This window comes from Peromyscus californicus, unplaced genomic scaffold (genome assembly GCF_007827085.1).
Source record: "Peromyscus californicus insignis strain IS unplaced genomic scaffold, ASM782708v3 Scaffold_19__1_contigs__length_69161282, whole genome shotgun sequence".
NCBI lineage: Eukaryota > Metazoa > Chordata > Mammalia > Rodentia > Cricetidae > Peromyscus > Peromyscus californicus.
In genome coordinates, this window is record NW_026294491.1 from 38,631,043 (window position 1) to 38,648,898 (window position 17,856).

The window sequence follows — 17,856 nt, forward strand, 5'->3', positions numbered from 1 at the left end:
GACTGGGCTCCACAACTCTGCATTTTGATTAGTTGTAGTTTTCTGTAATGGCCTCCATTTGTTGCAAAGAGAAGTTGCTTTGTCAGAGGATGAGGACTACACTTATCTATGGGTATAAGAACAAATATTTAGAATAGAGTTAGGGATTGTGCTGGTTTAGTTAAGTGGTGATTGTAGATTATCCTCCAAGATACATGACTTCACTAGTCCTGGGTAGTTGGCTAGGTTTCCAGTACCAGGAATGATTTCCCTCTTGTTGAGCAAGTCTTAATTCCATTTAGAAAGCTCTTGGTTACCACCAACATAGGTATGTTGGTCATTGGTGTGGTTCATAGGTCTCATAGTTGGGTAGGACTGTTGGTTGCTTCCCTGACCAACAACTCAAAAGAGGACTTCTCATGCCTGGTGGTGGGTTTTCGTTTGATGGTCTTTGTCTCGGAGGGAGCTTTGTCACTGGGAAAATCCACTGAATCTATATATGGATATTTATACATTGACTTACATGTATTATATGTGTTTTTAGGTAGATAGTTAATAGTGTGATTCCTTGTGTCTTTTTCTAGACATCTTATTATTATTTTACCCACATTCATCTGCTTCTATATTTATCCTCTTCTGTCTCCCTAAATAGAGCCCCCATTTTCCCCATTTCCCCTTCAGATCTCTTGTACCCTGCTCTCCCCCTCTCAGCTCTCCTTGACTCCCCCACCTCAGCAACGATCCCTTTTACTCTCCTGATTTCTGTAGTATAACATTTTCTTGAGCCAGATATGAATGACACTGCAATTTTTAAATGATATTTTTTAAAAATAATTATTTTTAAATTATGTGTGTGTGTGTGTGAGTTTGTGTGTCTGTATGTGGGTGGTATGTGCATGTGTATATGGGTGCAGGTGCCCCAGGAGCCCAGAAGCATCAGATTCCCTGGATCTGGATTTACAGGTAGGTGCTTATGAGTCACCATGTGGGTCCTGAGAACTGAACCTGGGTCTTCTGCAAGAGCAGCAAATACTATTAGCCACTAAGCCATGTCTCTAGTCCATGTGACATTTTACTAGTCAAAGAACACAGAACACTATAAATCAAGGAATTTACTAAATACATTATACACACTAAATACATATATATATATATATATATACACATTAAAGCAACAGTAACAGGTTTTATTAAAGCAGAGGAGTATCTGTTATAGGCCTCAGATACTAGCTGATTACATTCTTTGCTTTTGGGTTGCTTAGTGGAAGCTAGCAGTCAACTAAAAACATTTTTTAAAGGTTTTGTTGTTGTTGAGGCAAGGTCTTGTGTATCCCAGGCTGGTCTTAAACTTGTTACATAGCTGTGGATAATTCAACACCAGGAACAACAATAACAGCAACAACAACAACAAAACAAAACAACAACTTCTTCTTCCTTCTCCTTCCCCTCCTCTTCCTCTTCTTCCTCTTCTTTATTTTTCTTCCTCCTCCTCCTCCTCTTCCTTCTTCCTCCTCTTCCTCTCCTCCTCCTCCTTCCTCTTCTCCCTATCCTCCTTCTCTTTCTTCTCTTCAAATAACCACAGAATTTAATTAGAGGTGCTCACATGACAATGACTGTGGAGTGTGAGATAATAACCAGTGACTGCACTGTAGGAAAATGACTCCCTCTTACCCAGCAACCATTAACTGTTAATAGCTCCTCAGCTAAGGATGAGGCTTCCTGAGTCCCTCCTCTATCTATGTTGGAATGTTGATGGAATCAACTTTGTGCAGGTCATCACAGTTTCTGTGAGTTTCAGAGTGAAATGTCCATGTCCTATCCAGACAACAGCATTTCACAATCACTGCCCTACATCCTCTAGCTTGTGTACTTTTTTTTTTGGTACCCTCTTTAGTGATGCTCCCTGAGTCTTGAGGGGGGAGATGATGTGAATGTCCCATTGTTGTCTGGACACTCAACAGTTACCTATTCTCAGTACTTTAAACAGTTATAAGTCTCTGTATTAACCACTACCCACTGCAAAAGAAAACTTCTCATGGAAGGTTGAGAGCAGCACTAATCTATGGGTCTAAATGTAAATATTTGCATATATTTAGAAAGCTGTTTGGCAACATGACCATCTTAGAAAAACAGCAATAATAGGTTTCTCCTAAGGCTCTGAAACTTTATCAGTTTTCATTCTTGCTTTGTGGGCTCTGAAATGTCCTTTACAAATATAATATTTGTATGTATTCTTAGAGAATTTAATTCATGTATACAACATATTTTGATCATATTTATGTAGCAGCACTAACCTATGGTTATAAGCATAAGTATTTACAAGGCAGTTGACAATGTATTCATTAGCAAAACAGTGGTAATCGGTTCCTCTTCTAGGGTCTATGGCCTCCCCAGCCATGGTTGGGTCATAAAATCTTATGACCAGGTTTTCAGGGCCAAGTATGAATTCCTTCCTGGGAAGCATGCCTCAAATCCAAGCAGAAAGTTGTAGCAGTTTTCCTGTGTCATGCCTGGCCCTGTGGTCCTGTAGCCTCTTATAAAATAAGCCCTCAGAGGCTTGCATTAATTACGAACTGTATGGTCTATGGCAAGCTTCTTGCTAGCTAGCTCTTTCATCTTAAATCAACCCATTTCTATTAATCTATGTATCACCACATGTTCCGTGGCTTTACCTGCATCCCCTTACATGTTGCTCCTTGGATGGTGATTTGGCATCTCCTCTTACTCTCCTTTTTTTTTTTTTTCCGAGACAGGGTTTCTTTGCACAGTTTTGATGCCTGTCCTGGATCTCCCTCTGTAGATCAGGCTGGCCTTGAACTCACAGAGATCTGCCTGGCTCTGCCTCCCGAGTGCTGGGATTACAGGCATGAGCCACCGCCGAACATACTCTCCTTTCTCCTTTCACTATCTCTCTTGGATTTTCCTGCCTGGCTCCATCCTGCCCTGCCATAGGCCAATGCAACTTTATTTACCAACCAATCAGAGCAACACATATTCACAGCATACAGAAAGACATCCCATAGCAGGAAATTATTGGTATCTCCGTAACAACCATACTAAGATTGTACCAGTGGGTACATTTTGAGTGGTAGGTAGGCATTGCAGCACGCAGGATCAGCTGCTCTGAAGACTTTCACTGACTTTTCTCTTCCAGTGGCTTGCATCATATCTTTTGATCACCATGAGATTTATCCAACATGGAGGAAGCTTCCAGGTCAATTTCAGCTTCATTTCTCTATGTCCTGCAACCACAGTATGCAGTATCTTTAGCAATGGGGTCTTACCATCTACTTATGGTGGAACCAAGAGCAAAGACAAGGGCCTGTATTATTTTGGGGGTCTTTGAGATGTCCCTGACTAATAGGGAGGTATCCCATATGTCAGGCTCTGGCGTTTCTTTTAATAATCCTATGACTTTTGGGAACAGCACTATTCATCTATGTAGGATACCACCATTCAAACTCTCCCTTAAAAAAATCATATTTCTAAATTAACTTACAAAGTAGCAAGTTTCTATAAGACAATGGTGTATTTCTTATTCTCTGGCTCCTTCCTCCCAAGTGCAAAGGTTATAGGCATGTGCCACCACACCCAGACAGTTCATTTTAAAGGTTTGCTTGTTTTGAGACAATGTTTCATGTTGCCCATGATGGCCTTAAACTCACTGTGTAGTCCAGGCTGGCCTTGAACTCCTGAACCTCCCACCTCCATTCTCACCACTACTGGGATTATAGGTGTGCACCACCATGCCCGTCCATTTTAAAGGTTCTGAGAGTCGCATGGATTAGATCAGACATGGAGTGGGAAGTGGATGGCTTTTAAGGGGATAGTCCGAGATATTTCGCTCTGGTCTGCAACATTCTAACTTTGTATAACCACGAAGTTCTAATCAGTCATTTGGCCTTACAGAATTAGAAACAAACAAACAGACAGACAACAAAACCAAGTATGGTCTTTCTCTTTTCAAGGAACTTCAGTTTACACACATAAGAAACCGGTTTGGAGGACCATTTAGAATAATAGCAATGTAAAGGGTGTGTGTATGTGTGGCTGGAAAAATGGCTTAGCAGTTAAGAGCACTTTCTGTTCTTATAGAGGACCCTGGTTCAATTCCTGTACCTGTGTTGGGTGGCTGACAACCACTGTAACCCCAGCTCCAGGGGCTCCTATACCTCTTGTCATATTCTCTAGTACTTGCACTAACACACATGTTCCTACATAAATACACACTTAAAATTTTTTTTTTAATGCAAAAGATTAAAAGCAGCCTGGGAATTTGAGAAGTCTCTGAGATGAGTGGGTGAGATGATACTAGACCTTAGTCTTGGAAGGCTTTTCTGCAGAGCCTTACTGGTTTCTGCCCTTTACTATGGGGGAGGCGTTTAAACTGCCTAGTTTTACCGTAGATAAGGAAGTTGTTGCCATTCTGACTGTGTGTGTGATGAAACAGTGTGGGGATTAGTAAGCACCATCCCTCCAGGGCTTGGTTCCCAGTACTGATTCAAACCTTGCTCTGTAGCACAGTCATTTGTAGAGAGGTTGAGAGGTAAAGAAAAATGTAGGGCATGGTTTTGCGAGAGCACATCTGTTACAAAAAGAATTCTGAAAGTAAAGAATTCCCACTGCTAATGATTCTATCCTTGGAGGGTCTCATCTCTGTGAGATTCCAGAGTAGGGACATTCAGCCCTGGTGGTTCTGGACCATTCTTCTCCCCTGCTTGTTCCTCCAAAGTCAACTGCTACCAGATAGGTCCGCAGACTTTCAACGAGAGGCCTTCCTGTTTGGCCTTGGCCGGCAGTCTCTGTGTTCTCATTTTGAAAGCCACAGGACCGAGGTGGACATGGTGGCACGCACCTGTAGTACTCACATTTGGGAAGCTAAGGCTGGAGGCCAGTCTGGACTACAGAGCAAGATCCTGTCTCAACAATAACAAAAAGACCAACTGCCCAAAGTGAAACAAAAACCACAAAAGCAAACAAAAACAAACACATAAAATAACCTAAACAAGAACAACGAAAATGAAAGGAGAAAAAGGAAGGAAAAAAGAAAAGAAGAGAAAGCTAAAAGATTAAATTACCAGATGAGAAGGACACACGGGTGCTTGTTAACTGCTCTTGAGTGAAGGAATGCAGAATTCTAATTCCAGGAAGTTAGTAATTACGGCCTGTCAGTGACTGGCCGCAGTTTGGTTCTGGTGCTGTTGGATATGCACTTTGGAAGCATTAAGTTGGTTTACAAGAAGGGAGGAAGGAATGGTCTGTTGCAGGGCAGCCAAGGATCTGCCAGGACCTGGGTTCAGGTGTCTCCCCCTGTCCCCTCCAGAGCAGAGGAGGCTCTGTCAACTCCTACAAGGTCTGCCTTCCACTTCCTGTGTGGGGTCCACATCTTTTTCTACTCCCCAGGGTCTTGCACATCTGGTGAAGTTCTGGCCCATTTCCCTCTTGGGTCGGAAGCTCAGCACTTCCTGCCAAGAAGCCTTAGGAGTGCGTGTTAAACACTCGAAACTCATTAGTGGTTTGCTGGGCTGCGTCATTCATTTGCTTAACGGCCATGGGAGAGGAGAGACTTAGTGACAGGCTTTACTGTGGTCCCAAGAACCTGCTCCCTCAGCTTAGTGATGCTGAGTCCCTTTTATGGGCTTATTTGGCACCTGGGTACCCTCTCTCATGAAATGATTCTTTATGCTCTTTGCCTAAATTCTAAATGGATTGCAGTTTTCACCGTTGAATTTTAAGATAGATTTTTTTGTTTTGTTTTGTTTTGTTTTTCGAGACAGGGTTTCTCTGTGTAGCTTTGTGCCTTTCCTGGATCTTGCTCTGTAGACCAGGCTGGCCTCGAACTCACAAAGAAAGATAGATTTTTATATCCAAATTTTTTTTTCTTCCTTTTTGACAAGGTCTGACTATGGCTGACTCAGAACTGGCTAGGTAGATAGACCAGACTGACCTTAAATTTATGGAGAGCTGTCTGCCTCTGCCTCCAGAATGCTGAGATTAAAGGTGCACCATATCCAACTACACACAAAGTTTGATAGGTTATTTACAAATCCACAAATTTTATGAACGTTCACATATTTCATAAATTATGCATCAGGAATGTTCTCTGTTTATGCTAGAAAGAAGTCATTTATCAGATATGTGCTTGGCTTTCTCCTTGGCTATTTTGTCTTCCCATGTCATAGCAGGAATGCTTACAGAGTGACTTTTCAGTGTGTGTGGGTGCGTGCGTGCGTGCGTGCGTGCGTGCGTGCGTGTGTGTGTGTGTGTGTGTGTGTGTGTGTGTGTGTGTGTGTGTATGGGGTGCGGTTCAGGGGCAGGTATCAATTCACATGCATGTCTGTGGAGGACAGAGTTGGACATCTAATTTCTACTTTATTTATTTATTTGAGACAGGACATCTCACTGAACCCGGAGCTTGTCACTTTGGGTGGACTGGCTCAGAGCTCTAGGAATCTATTTACCTGTCTTCACATCTTCAGCCCTGGGATTGTGGACAAGCACCACCATACCTGTACCTGTTGGTGGTGGTTTATTTTTTGTTTGTGGAGAGTGCTGGGGCTCAGGCTTAGGTCCTCATGTCTGTGTGTCCAGTATATTATCTACTGAGCTATTGCCCCGGCTTGGAGTTTTAAATCTTGACAGTAGTCCAGTTGATGAGAACGTGGTCAGGCAGGGACAGGGACCCCAAAGCCGCAGTTCTGAGGTTGCACTTACTTACTGGAGTCCAGAAGAGAGTTCTGGGTTCTGTTCCTTTAGTGTCTCCTAACTGAGTACCTCTGCCTGAGGCCCCACTTGACATCACGTGACTGAGACCGAGAGGAGGCGACTGGACACCTGGTTTGTCAAACTAGACTGGCCAGCCCCTTCTCCTCCATAGTTCGCCCCAGTTTTTGGCATAACTCCCTTGAGAAGTTATGAACTCTAGACTAGCAGCTAGGTGATATCCTATTTCCTAGGGCCCTTCCCACTGTACAGGAACTCTAAGACCTCTCTCTCACCTTTGAACATAATAAGACTCTCGAAAATGCATCCTGTGAGGCCCACACATTTTGCTCTTTGAATTCACAAGACAAGAACCCCAAAGCCATTGGTGTGGCTTCAGCAGCTGTTAAGTTCCTTGAAGCTTAGCTCCCTGAGAAAGGAAGGAGCCTACCCACCCACTCGATATTTTGGTATCACCATGTGTCAGCCAGCTTTCCCATACTGTAAGAAATAGCTGAGATAAATCACATGCTGAGGAGAAAAGGTTGGCTTGGCCTCCCAGCTTTAGAAGTAAGTTGGCGTGATTGGAATTACATGTCTCCCACAGTCTTGGACATTTGAATACCAGGTCCCCAGTTGGTGGTGCTGTTTGGGGTGGCTTAGGAGGTGTGGCCTTGCTGGAGAAAGTCTGTCACTAGGGGCAGGCTTTGAGGTTTCAAAGCCCTTATCATTCTCGGTTGGCGTTCTCTGCTTCCTGCTTGCAGTTCGAGATGTGAGCTCTCATCCGTTTCTGCCGCCCTGCCTACCTGCTGTCGTACTTCCCCGAAGTGACAGTAACAGGTTCTTATCCCTCGGGAACAGTAAACCCGAACAAACCCTTCCTTCCATAAGCTGCTTTGGTCATGGTGCTTCAGGAGAGCAAAGTAACTAATACAGAAGCTGACCTGCTGCTTTTGGCCTGTGGTGGGGCAGCACATCCTGGTGGGAGCCTTGTGAAGCAAGCCACTTACTTTATGTCCAGGAAGAGGTAGAGAGGGTCGCAAAATAGCCGTCTAAGGTCATACACCTCTCACTAGGCCCCTCTCTTAAAGCCTCTATTTTCCAATAGTGGTATGGGCCGAGACCAAGCTTTAGCACATGGGTCTATGGGGGATACTTAATTCAGAGCATCCCTTGTCCCCCCCACCTCTCTCTCTCTCTCTCTCTCTCTCTCTCTCTCTCTCTCTCTCTCTCTCTCTCCCCGTGTGTGTGTGTGTGTGTGTGTGTGTGTGTGTGTGTGTGTGTGTGTGTGTGCATAGAGGCCAGGAGACAACGTTGGGTCATTCCTCAGGTATCACCTGCCTTGCTTTTTGAGACAGGATCTTTCATTGGCCTGAAGCTCATGAAGTAGGTGAGCTTGACTGACCACCCCAGAGATGCGCCTGTCTCCCCACCCACAGTGCAGGGATCACAAGTGTGCCCCCACCCCTGGCTTTTTCACATGGGTGTTGGGTGTCAAACTCAAGTACTCTTGCTTGCAGGGCAAGCTCTTTTCTGACTTGCAGTTTGAGAGGCGAGCTCTCGGCTCGTCAGCTCCTTTCAGTAATTCCTATTTATGGGATTCTGGTGTCATGTCAAAGAAATGCTTGGCAAGCTGAGGACCTGAAAGTTTTCTTTTACGTTTTCTGCTGAACGTGCTATAATTTCTTGTTCCGCGTTTATATCCGTTTTGAGTTAGGTTTTCATTGAATTAAGCTTAGGTGAAGTTTTCATTCTTTTATTTTGCTTGTGTATGGTACCTGTACCTGCACCGTTCCTTGGCTACCTCCCTTGTTGCATTTGACGTTGTCAAGCATCAGTGTCTGGGAGCTGGGGAGAGGAGACGGCTTAGTGGGTAAGGTGTTTGCTGTGCGAGTGTGAGGTCGAGTTTGGATTCCCAGAAACTAAAGTACAAGCTGATAGGTGTGACAGCTGCCTGTAATCCCAGTCCTCAGGAGGGTAGACAAGGGATTCCCAGGGCAGGCTTTCCCATTATTAGTCAAATCAGCAGGCCTTCCTTCAGATAGAGACCTTGTCTTCACAGAGTGGAGAGGGATAGATGAAAACTCCTGCTATCAAACTCTTGTCCCAGCATGCATCACACACATGTGAACACACACACACACACACACACACACACACACACACACACACACACACACATCCCTTAAACACACAATAAGAGAAGGGAAACTTGGTGACTGTACTTGTGTGGGTCTACTTCTGGTTTCTCTCAATGATTCACAGATTTATGTATCTGTGAATTTATGGATCTATGATCTTTCTTCCCACATTGCACAATTTTGATTCCTGTGCCTATGTAAGACTTCAAGACTTCTTTTTTTTTAAGACAGGGTCTCATTATGTAGCCCTGACTATCCTAGAAATCATCATGTAGACCACTAGGCTGGCCTGCAACTCACAAAGATCTGTTTGCCTCTGCCTCCTGAGTGCCAGGTTTAAAGGCATGCACTACCAAGTCTGGCTAGGTACAGCAATTCTTTTTTTTTGTTTTTTGTTTTTTGTTTTTTCGAGACAGGATTTCTCTGTGTAGTTTTGGTGCCTGTCCCGGATCTCACTCTGTAGACCAGGCTGGCCTCGAACTCATAGAGATCCGCCTGGCTCTGCCTCCCGAGTGCTGGGATTAAAGGCGTGCACCGTCACCGCCCAGTGATACAGCAATTCTTAACGTTATATTCTCCTTTTCAAATTTATTCTCATCATCTTAGCTCTTTTCCCTTTACCTGTAAACTTTGGAACAAGTTTGTCTATGTCTTTAAAAGTTCTTGCTGAGACTTGACAGGAGCTGCATTAATTCAGGGCTGTTGGGATGGCTCCGTGGGTAAGGGCACTTGTGGCGCAAGCCTGAGGTCCTGAGTTCAAATCCCCAGCACTCATGCCAAGCTGGGCATGGCCACCAACTCTTCTAGGGTAGGGTAGTCTGAACACAAGCTGCACTGCTCCTTTTCCCTTCCCTTCCTATCTCCCTAGAGGCCAGACAAGTTAGCCTGGCTTCCAGCCTTAGCTCACCAGCCAATCATCCTTGTGGCTTGCTGGCTGCCAGCCTAGCTCTAGGCTCAGTGAGAGACTTTGTCTCAAGGGAATGTGGTAGACAGTGATATAGCAGGACACTGACCAAATCCTCTGCCCTCCATACACATGAGGATGGGCACATGCTCCTGCACACACACACACACACACACACACACACACACACACACACACACACAGAGATCTATAGCTCCCTCACCCCCACATACACCTGTGCAAACTAAACAAAACAAACAAAAAACTGTATGCCATCTGGAAGGGAGCCAGTATTTTACCAAATGTCTTTTTCTATCCATGAACATTGTATGTTTCTCCTTTTTATCTTGGTATTATTATTATTTTTTAACCACCATTTTGTAAATCTTCAGCAAGGCACTTGTTTCAATAGATTTGCATCTATTTTTGTCATTATTTTCACAGCTGGAAGTCTTCTGTATTTTACATTGTGATTTCCATTGGTTCACTGCCAGTCGATAACAATCCTGTTGGTGTTGTATTTTGCAACCGTGATGAAATTACATGCTTCTCCTAGGATTTGTTTTGTAGATTCCATGAGCTTTTCTATGTACATCAATATGTCCTCTGCAAGCAACTGTATTTATTTCTTTTATTCTTCCCCATTGATCTGCATGTTCCCTCCAGTCCCCTCTCTTCTGCTGAGTTGCCTGGGTCAGAAGTACCAGAATGACGAGTGACCATCTTTGTCTTAGGAGACATTTGTTGTCTAAGTTAGCTGAAGAATTTCATTATTATCCAGGTGAGAAGTTTCTCTTTGCTCCTGTATTTTTTTAATTGTAAGCGATATCTATTTTGATTAGTGTTTTTGCTTGTTTGTTTTTTTTGTTTACAAGCTGATGTGTAGTTGTGTTTTTCCCCCTTAGTCTGTTAGTATACTGAATTATAATGATCTATTTTCAATTGCATGTCTGGAATAAGCACTACTTGATTGTGATGTATAATTGCTTTGAAACTTACTGCTGAGGATAGATGTGGGGTGTGTGTGTGTGTGTGTGTGTGTGTGTGTGTGTGTGTGTCTGTGTGTCTGTGTGTCTGTGTGTGTGTGTGTGTGTGTGTGTGTGACTCCGTGATTACAGGACTTGTTGTGTGAGCATGAGGTTCTAAGTTTGGATCCCCAGCACCCATGTAGAAACCAGGCTTAGTGATGGATGACTATAACCCCAGTGCAGAGGGTATAGAGACAGGTGGGTCCTAGGGCACAGTGACTAGACTGCTCTAAGGTGAGCTCTACATCCAGTGAGAGACCTTATTTCAAAATTAATAATGCTAGGAGTGGTAGTACAAGCCTTTAATCCTAGCACATGGGAGGAAGAAACAGTTGAATCCAGTGAGTTCCAGGCCAGCCTGGTCTACACAGTGAGTTCCAGGCCAGCCAGGGGTACATATTGAAACCCTGCCATCATCATCATCATCATCATCATCATCATCAAGAGAGTGATGGAGGATATCTCTCCATATGTTTACACACAGAAACACTAAACTAATTATCTAATAGTATATAAGGAATTTTGTATCTTTGTTCATGAGGGCATTAGATTGTACTTTTCTTTGGCCATTTCTTTTATAAAAATTATATTTATTTATTTGTGTGTGTGTGTGTGTGTGTGTGTGTGTGTGTGTGTGTGTGTGTGTGCAAAAAGCCTGCATTATACAAACATGGAAGAGGTAGATGTTGTGAAAGTGTCTTACCGAGGGTTACACACGTGGCGGCCCAAATCTTCCCCCTCATGGCCCAGGGCTTCCCCCTCATGGCCCAGGGCTTCCCCCTCAGCTCACTGGCCCACTCCCATTCTCAGCACTGCTTTCTCTTTTGTGAATGATCTATTTCTACTTCTTACCCCATGTCTGTGATGTGATTCTTTACTCTAGAACACAAGAACCAAGGTACTTCAGCACCCCTGGGGTACCCTCATGAGTGTCACAGGACTCTGATCCCTGATTATTACACTGAGATGCTCCTACCAGCGGTGCTGAGCTGGTGACACCAGAGCTGCTAGGTCAGAGCCAGGTCCTAGCAGCATAATTAGCAAGCCAATAAAAGCCAATTAAACAAACAAGTCCCCAAAAAGCAGAGAAAGGAGATTTATTCAATGAGGCCATGTTGGGAAGAGGAACAAAGAGGCTAGAGACCCCCATGCCCCCCAAGTCCATCAGGGTCCTGACATGAGGTTTAGGTTTAGCAGACCTTGTGAAAGTGTGCTCCTGCCCAGCATCATTACCTGGGCTCAGTCTCCCCTCTGAGGTGGGCTGACAGGTTGCCAGACTAGATACAGTTTCTTTCCAGGGGACAAGCTTTCCCTATGTCTGACTCCAGACTTCTTTCTCTCATATGACATTCCTGGCAAATTCCAATGTCTTGAAATCCACTGTTTATTTATTTTTTGTTATATATATGATAACCAGAGGAGGGGGTATTAGTGTCCCTAGAATATCTTGTCATCCCTTCCAGGACAGCTACCTGGAGACAGTAATTCAGTGTGGGTTTTAGGTCAGAGGCATTTTCTCAATTGAGTTTCCCTCTTTCCAGATGAGCCTAGTTTATGTCATGTTGATAGACAGATAGATAGATACAAACAAACAAACCAACCAACCAACCAACCAGTACACAAGAAATCTCCAGTGCAGGCAGGCTAGTGAGATTAGCTATATTAGTAAGCTCTGGGTTTGATGGAGAGTCTCTGCTTCAATGGATAAAGCGGAAGAGCAATTGAGGAAGACACATGACATTGACCTTGGGTCTCTGCAAGTGTACACACATCCTGGTGAGCACATGCCTGTGTGTCCATGTGAACACATCACACACATGCACACAGATGAAAGAAAGGAGGCATGTTATACACATGTGCAATATGTTCCACCCACTAATGGTGAAATGCTACTTGACCATGAAAAATATTGTCATTTGTAAGAATACACACGAAACTAGAAGGACATTACCTTTTTAAAAAATTTACCTTTATGCCTGCATGCCTGTGTACTATGTATGTACACTGCTGTTGGAGGGCAGAAGAGGGTGTCTGATCCCCTGGAACTGGAGTTACAGGCACTTGTGAGCTGTCATGTGGGTGCTCTGGGTCCTCTGGAAGAGCAGCCAGTGCTTTTAACCATTGAGCCATCTCTCCAGCCCTGGAGGACACCTCTTAAGTGAAATAAGCCAGGCACAGAAGGAAAGTATTATATCTTTTTACTGTAGTGGAAGTTGAAGAGTTGATTTCGTGGAAGTGAAGAACAGAATTGTGATAACCGAAGACCGAGATGAGCTGGGAGAGGCCAGGGATAGGGAGAGGTTGGCTAACAGTTCCAAAATGACAGAGGGTGAATGGAAAAAATGAAATAAAAGGAGGAGACCATGACTACTCCTAAAGTATGGAGAAGATTTTTATTGTAGACATAAGGGAGAAAGCAGGCGGAAGGAGAGTCCAGAGTAAACATGGCCAGCAGACTAAACTGGACCATGAGAGGAAAGAGAGAGAGAGCAAGAGAGGAGCCACGGACCAAGACAGGAAGCCTGGGCCAAGAGACTGGTGTGGCCAAAATGGCTGGGTTATGTGTGGATCAGGCTGGGGGAAGGGAAGCAGAAGCCCCGCCCCTGAGAGGGAGAGGTTTAGGTAGAAAGTGGGGTGAGACATGCTGGGAGGAGCTACGTAAGGAGGGGTGGCCAGAGTCTGCTAGGTATGTGAGTGGACACCTCGGCTAGTCATTTGTCCGGTGTTTCTGAGACCGAATAGAGGAGACACATGATGATGTACAGCAGAGTGACGATGGTTAATAATTGACTGTAAATGTCAAAACAGCCAGAAGGAAGGTTTTTAATGTTTCCAGTGCGAAACTGGGACACTGGGGCTGGTGCCGTGATTCAATTGGCAGAGTGTTCACTGGGTAGAGTGCTCAGTGGGCAGAGTGCTCAGTGGGCAGAGTGCTCAGTGGGTAGAGTGCTCAGTGGGCAGAGTGCTCAGTGGGCAGAGTGCTCAGTGGGTAGAGTGCTCAGTGGGCAGAGTGCTCAGTTGGCAGAGTGCTCAGTGTGCAGAGTGCTCAGTGGGCAGAGTGCTCAGTGGGCAGAGTGCTCAGTGGGTAGAGTGCTCAGTGGGCAGAGTGCTCAGTGGGTAGAGTGCTCAGTGGGCAGAGTGCTCAGTGGGTAGAGTGCTCAGTGGGCAGAGTGCTCAGTGGGCAGAGTGCTCAGTGGGTAGAGTGCTCAGTTGGCAGACTACCTACTGAGCATGTACTGACCAAGCCCTGGGTCCAGTCTCAGCAGCATAGCAAACAGGTAGAGTGATGCACAGCTGTAATCCCAGCACTAGGGGGTGAATTAGGAGATCAAAACCTTCCTTATCCACTCAGCGATCTCAAAGGCAGCCTGGGCTGCATGTCCCATCTTTAAGGAAGAAGATAAAAGTCTGAGGTGATGGACATGCTAACTGTGCTGATCTGGATTTTATCTGGACTTTATGTGTGTTCTGGGAATCTGAACTCGGGGTATCAGGCTCACCCAGCCTTTACCTACAGATCCACCTCCCAAGCTTGTTAGAAATATTTTTAATGGACCATTAAGCATTTCCTAGCTCTTTAAGGGCAGTTAGGACTGGGTGATCAGCTTGCCTTGGTTTCCTGGGGCTCTTCTGGTTTGGGGTTTACATGACTCGGGTCCCAGGCAGCCGATTCCATCCAAGGCATAGCCCACAGTTGGTCCCTGGCATGACTTACTTGTGGAACCTTTCCTTTAGCCCTAGAGTCCAAGCTCGCTGGGTGAATGTGCCGGGTAACCTGCAAACGGTTGTGTTTGAAGTTGACAGGCTCATGGCTCAGCCCATGCCATGTCAGCAGCCCGGTGGTGACCACACGGGGGGCTCGGGGTGAAGTCCCCAAATCTTCCCCATGATGGTTTTGGAAACTTGGCATCATCTAGACTCACTTGGGAAGAGCGTCTCAATAGGGACTGTCTAGATTGGGTGGCCTGTGGGCGGGACTGTGGAGGACCATCTTGATTTTGGTGTGAGGTGGAAAGACCCGCCCCTTGTGGGCAGCGCTATTCCCTGGGCTTAGTTTGCAGACTTACAAGAGCAGAGAGGGGGCTGAGCGCGTGCGAGCATTCATTTTCTTTTTGCTCTTGACCCTGAGTGTGATGTGACTAGCTACTTTGTGTTTCTGCCTTGACTTCCCAAAGTCATGGACTGTAACCTGGAACTGTAAGATGGATACAATCTTTCTCCCTCAAAGTTGACTTGATCAGGGTATTTGTCATAGCAACAGAAATGAAACTGGGAATTCATGCCCCCCAACCTCCCCGCGCGCCTGTGACCCCCTCGCTAAGGTGGAAGTAGCTCCTGCCTGTCTGTCTCCCAGGGAGCAGGTCTGACCAGATCCCAATAGCTTTCTGTAAGCAAGGCAGGAGAGAAAGACAGGACAAAGCGTGGATATAGGTGGAAAGAATCCCCTCACCCCATGGACGTGGACTGGAAGAATCACCTCACCCTGAGAATCAGGTTAAGCCTCCCACCAGCTGAGAACTGAGATTCCAATACAACCAAACATGTCCTTTCCCAATTATGAGTTTTTTAGGACTCTCGTTATAAACCCTTGTGAAGCCTTAGTGGCTCCTGCTTTTACCTCATTAGGTTGTAATCCCATCCAGAGCACCTCTGGAGCTACCCTATGATCCGTTAACAAAAAGGGCAGGTGTGGTGGTGCGTGGCTTTGATCCCAGCACTCAGGAGGCAGAGGCAGGTGGATGTCTACTGAGTTCTAGGCCAGTCACAGCCAGGGCTGTATAGTAGGACCCTGTCTCAAACAAGCAAGCAAACAAACCAACATCATAAAAAGGGAATTGAGACAGAGGTGTGGGGGGGTGTCCATTAGAAACCCATTAAGCAGTGAACTTCTTAGGGCTTCCAACAACTCCTGGGTACAATCATCATTAAAACTATTAAGCACAGCTGCTCTTTGAGGAGCCCAAGCTCTTCTCTCAGGTGAATCTCACTCTCTCCCTGAATGCCTTTGTTTCTATTTTTAAATAAACTTTAACCCTGCTTTCACTGACATGTCCTGAAATCCTTTGCTTCATCATAGTCAAGGATTTCAATTTTTCATAAAGATTAAGGGGACTGCTCAGGTGCCGTGACAGCCTGGAGCTGTGTCCTGCCACCATCCACATGACAACTTAATCAATGACTCTGTGAGCCCATTTCTTTTTACATAAAATTTAAAGTATTTATTTATTTATTGGGTTCATGAATGTGTATGATCTCAAATATACCAGAGAGAGTGTGTGTAAGTCAGGGGAAGAGGGTTCTGGCCTTCCACCATGTGGGGATTGGGGCTTGAATTTGGGTGGAGGCTTGGTGGTGAAGCATGAATCTAATTAATATTAATTAATAAAAACCCGGAGTCAGATATCGAGGGTGAAAGCTGAAAGATCAGAGAAGCAGAGCAGCCAGCCACCAGAAGCTTTTTACCTCTACCAATGCTCAGACCTAATGGTCAGCCTGTCTTTATGACTCCTCAGACTGAATGAGGCAGATCCTGTCTCCACCTCCCTAGGGCTGGGATTAAAGGCATGCACCACCACCGCCCGGCTCTGTTTCTCTTTTAGACTGGTTCAATCTTGTGTAGCCCAGAGTGACCATGAACTCCTGATCTTCCTGCTTCTTTCTCCCAAGTGCTGGGATTAAAGGTGTGTGCCACCACTGCCTGGCCTCTGTGGTTAACTAGTGGTCAGCTCTGTGCTCTGATCTCCAGGCAAGCTTTATTTGTTGGAACACAAACAAGATATCATACAACGTGGTGGCAAGTACCTTTTTCCCACTGAGACATCTCGACGGCTATCTTTTATTCTCTAAAACAGTTTCTTTCTTTTTTATTTATTTATTTTTTAACTTAGATTTTTTTTTCTCCTGTGTGTAGGTGTGGTGTGTGTGCATGTGTGTTCACATGTGTCATGGCGTAAGAGAGAGGGTGTGCGTGCATGTGTGCGTGCATGTGTGTGTGTGTGTGTGTGTGCGTGCGTGTGTGTGTGTGTGTGTGTGTGTGTGTGTGTGTGTGTGTAGGCCTGAAGTTGATGCCAGAATTCTTGATTGCTTTCCACTGGATGTATCTGGTAGTCTAGGCAGCCAGCTTGCCTAGGGATCCCCTGTCTGCCTCTAAGTGCTGGGATCACACCCAGCCTCCATGTCTGACTGGCTTTTCCGAGGGTCTGAGGATCTGCACTCCAGTTCCTATGTTTGTGCCATGAGCCCTTTGTTTACTGAGCTATCTCCTCAGCCTATTAGAATCCAGACCATCTGCTGCTCAGGTTACACCAGCCTGTAGCTGATTCTTTATCCGCCCCAGTAGCTGATTCTGCAGACAAGAGGGAAGCTAACGGACTCCTTCCTAGCTATCAGGGGCTAACAGGGGCACCCGGCATATGATGGACACACGTTAGCCAAATAAGCCTCCCCTCCCCACTCCCCCAGTCACATCCTTAAGGTCATACATCCTGCACATCTCCCCCCAACCCCCCAGAGAGATGAGAACCCTCATCCCCTTTCCCTGCCAACCAGGAATCAGAGTCAGCCTGATCATAAGCACATAGCAGGGACTCATTCACCATGTGGCATGGAACCACCGCCTCCTTCTGAAACCTATATATAAGAAAGGATGCTCGCTCTGCTGCATAGGCCCAAGCTCTCCTCAGGGTCCCACCAAGCTGTCTTCTGTGATCTTAAAAACATAATAAATCTCTCCCCTAAAAGAATAGTCTGCCTCGGTGTCTCCACTGAACCTCAAACCTGAACTTTTCACAACCCAGTTTCTTAATTTAATAAAACTAAGAAATGAATGCCCTAAATCAGATTGAGGAGAATTCTCTGCATGACTGCATAAATAAAGCTCCCAAGGGAGGGAGGCGGTCATTGCAAATGTCCACCTGCCATGTCTCTTGAGGGAGGCGGCCATTGCAGGTGTCCACCTGCCCTGTAAACATTCCAGGAGGCCATTGTTTTGGACTTGGTGGCTGCAGTGGCCGTAGCAGAGCGGTCTACAAATATAATGGAGTCCCTTACTCGAAAGTTTCATGTCATCCAAGCTGTTGTCTGATATTCAGGGGACGTCAAG